The following is a 3,972-nucleotide window of genomic DNA, read 5'->3' as shown; positions in this document are numbered from 1 at the left end:
GACACCAAGGGCTCAAGTGGAAAACAGGTGTTGTGAGAATGATGAAGTCAACATATGTACTAATGTGCTGGACACAAATGATGTATGTACAGATTGTGACGAGTTGTATGAGCCCCTAAAAATGATTATCAAAAAAAAACCAAACCCAGCAAGTTCCTAAATGGAATAGATTGACCCAGTAGCTGAAACAATCGGCTCGAGCATAGAAATAATTGTGAGAATGGTGCAGGACCAAGCTGTACTTCTTTCTGTTGTACATAGAATCAATATAATTTGGAAACAACTTTGCTGTACCTAAATGTAACTTAATAATTAAACCTTTTGAAGTTCCCATCTTAAAATATGGTTAGTCATAAATATAAGCAAACCTTACAAATTTGTGTTACTACTGAATTAAATATATTTAAAGTTATTTGTGACCTTTTCTTAGAAAATATCAAACCAAAGCAAAACAGAAGAAACTGTGGTCCCATAACTTCATCCTCAAATTCAACAATTTATAGTTAACCTTGTTTCATCTATATCTTTATTCATTCTACTTTACTTTGCCAGGACAACCCCCAAATTTTAAATGTCAAAAAGTAATATTTATTAAATTAAAACTATTTCCAAAAAATTATGTAAAACCATGGCTACAAAATACATAACAAACACACTCACTTGTACCTTTTAAGTCAGATTTGACTCAAAGGTCACTAGGTTTGGGGTTTATATAGTTATTAACGTAAATTTATTGCTGCACTAACTTACTGACTAAGGTGTATCATACTATAACACAAGTCAATAAGTTGATTGCTTCATGTATATCACAATAGAATAAGATTAAATTATATCAATACTATGCAAAACGAATACACACTTAAATTTATATATGCTATCTATCTTCTATTTTGCTATTTGCTTTTATCTTTAATAATCTCTGATGGTGCACCAGCTAAACACTGGGCTGCTAATCGAAATTTAGCAATTCAAATCTACACAGAGGCTCTGTGAGAGAAAAAGACCTGGTGGTGTGCTCCCACAAAGACTACAGGCTAGAAAGACTTTGGGATAGTTCTGCTCTATCAGATTGATTTATTGAGTCCAAATCCTACTCGACGGCATACATCAGTGCCTGGTTTTCAGTTCTCAACTTTTTCTTCAAAGTTAAATAATTCTTAACGCTCTCCTTTGAAATTAAAATAAATGATCCTTAGCTTAAAATAGGAAAATAAATGCAAATATATTCAATAGTTTATCTAAGGAAATAGACATAGAAACAAAAGCATAATTGGTATGAAGAAGCTTCCAAATGTCAACCCTATGTAGTGAGACCACTATAATAGCTTTCTTGTCACTAAAACTGTGAAGAAATATCAACATGACTTTGTTTTGATATATAAAATAAAGGATTAGTCTATCTAAATTTAAATGTTATATTTAGTAATATTTCACTAATAGCTTGAAACTAAAAGGATAAAATATAAGAGAAAGCTGTAATGAAAACAATTGTGATAGAAACCAATGATACAGGAAGCAAAACAATATTAAGATTCACTAGCACTTGTATTAATGTTTATCAAACTTTGTTGTGCATATTGGATACTATTTGGGCCCTATGATTCGTAGTTTTGAAAAATTTGGTGGAAGAGTGATTTCATAACATTTTCGGAAATTTCACTAAATTCTCAACTAGTTTTTAAAAGGACGTGCTCTATTTAAGGCTAAAAAATATTTTTCCACGGCCGCCCTTGAGTTGGGGCCACCGGACCACGGAAGTCAGAGGCCGCCCCGAGTGGCAGAGCGGCCGCCATGGCCAAGTACCTAGCCCAGATCATGGGGATGAGTGTGCCAGGGGGTGGGCAGAGCCTTTGCCCGGGCCTTGCAGCAGGAGTTTGCGGCCAGCCAGGCAGCTGCTGATGCCCAGGGCCAGGCCGGTCACCAGTCAGCTGCTGCCTCCAACCCATAGGGGCCTCAGCTTGCTGGAAGCCCAGCAGATCCTCAGCGTCGCCAAGCTGAGTCCTGTGGACATCGAAAAGAATTATGAACATTTGTTAAAGGTAAACGACAAAACGGTGGGCGACTTCTTCTACCTGTAGTCCAACGTGGTCCATACAAAGGAGCGTCTTGACAAGGAGCTCGAGATCCAGGCCCAGGAGGACAAAGAGAAAAAACAGGCGTCCTGGACGTGGCCCCTGTTCTCCCCTCTCTAATTTACAGCCTGCTAATAAATGCCCTTTACAGGGAAAAACAAATATTTTGCCACTGCCATCTTTAATTGGAAATCATTGTGAAGATTTGCTCATAATGGCAACAACTGCTAATGACATATGCATACTTACCTAAAATAGACATAAACCATCTGGTTCAAAATATCTTTCAAAGTGTTAGTAGCACCTATTTATTTATGATTCATTTTTAAATTGCAAGGAAGTATTATAGTGAACGGATTATATAAATTCAACAGGCCACTTTGTTACTAAGAGGAAAAATTGTTTTGTTTTTTAAAGGGTATTGAGATGTGTGGTAAAGACATGCAGAAGAAATTGAAGGTGCTGATTATTAAAATACTTCAGATTAAGTGTAAAAAAGAAAAGCATTATCATGCTCTCAGCAAAAGTATAAAGTAGATGGACTTTCTTTCTGAAATTCATCTATATACCCTCTCTCCCCCTTACCAACCTTTTGTATCTTCAAGGTGCTCTGGTCACCTTCTGCCAGAGGAAAAAAATAATCACTAATGTGATATTGATTTAACGGATTAACTCTCCAGGCACCTTTGCATTTTAAAAGCCCACTATAGGAAGGGAAATATTTAACCCAAAGGAAGGCTGGCAAATATATCAAAATTTAATGCATGTTTTTTCTATTAAAGATTTACTGTAACTTTTTCTTGGACTTTTAAAGTTTTAGAATATAACTTTAGCTTCTCAATGTCTCAGAATATTGTTCCTTTTAGCCACATACTTAACTGATCACTATTTTAGAATATTGTTTGAAATATCTCAAGTTCACTGGAAAAGCTGCCTTATTCCCCAGTGAATTACTAGTGTGTGATCAAACTAAACACACTGCCATTGAGTGGTTACTGACTCATAGCGAATCTGTGTGACACAACCTTGTAAATAAGTGTGCAGTAAGTGCTTGGGGAATGAAATGATTCACAAACACGTAAAGACTCATCTTTTGTTGTTAGGTAATGTTGAGCCAGTTCTGACTCATAAAGACTATGCACAACAGAAAGAAACACTATCTGGTCCTGCACCTTCCTCACAATCTTTGTGATGTGTGGGCTCATTATTGCAGGCACTGTTAGTCATCTCTTCGACAGTCTTCCTCATTTAGCTGGCCCACCACTTTACCAAGTATGATGTCCTTTTCCAGGACTGGTCTCTTCTGATAACATGTCAGAAGCACTAAAGAATCACTAGTTTTAGTGGTTGATTGATAATATGAATAATAGTTGTCTTAATTGGACTTCCTTTTAAACAAATCGATATTTGTACTTTTAAAAACACACAACCTCATACAATACAGCTTAAATAATGCATATCATAAAGATATCTGACAAATATTATTAATACTGAATATTTTATGTAAAGATTGTTGCGTGTGTACATATGTATAAATCACCCCTCCTAGTGAATAAGACCTTTACAGGTGCCATGTACAAAATACATTTTCAATCAGTGGTGTTCTTAGGAGGGATGCAGCGGGTTCAGACCTCTCTGTCTGACACTGTCAAAGAGGTGACCACAATGGCTGTCTATAAAATTTTTCAGTGTTTCAACAGAAATAGTTGTTTGTTAGAACAAAAACATTTTTCATAAACTCAGCTTCTACATATCAACATAACTACAAGTCTAAAACCCTATGTCATTCTACTTTAAAAAACACTTTATTATGAATTGGGCAAAGTTTTTTTTTTTTTTTAACATTTTATTAGGGGCTCATACAACTGTTATCCCAATCCATACACACATCAATTGTGTA

The 3,972-nt window shown here is 35.7% G+C and overlaps 1 pseudogene; it reads left to right on the top strand.

Moving 5' to 3' along the window:
- The first annotated feature begins 1,791 nt into the window (after positions 1–1,791).
- LOC101646717 lies at positions 1,792–2,192 on the top strand (annotated as a pseudogene).
- Positions 2,193–3,972: the final 1,780 nt, after the last annotated feature.

Source organism: Echinops telfairi, unplaced genomic scaffold (genome assembly GCF_000313985.2).
Source record: "Echinops telfairi isolate 266 unplaced genomic scaffold, ASM31398v2 ScPeMD7_44;HRSCAF=162, whole genome shotgun sequence".
Taxonomy (NCBI): domain Eukaryota; kingdom Metazoa; phylum Chordata; class Mammalia; order Afrosoricida; family Tenrecidae; genus Echinops; species Echinops telfairi.
Note: the sequence above shows the minus strand (reverse complement) of the source record. Positions and strands in the feature narration are given on the sequence as shown.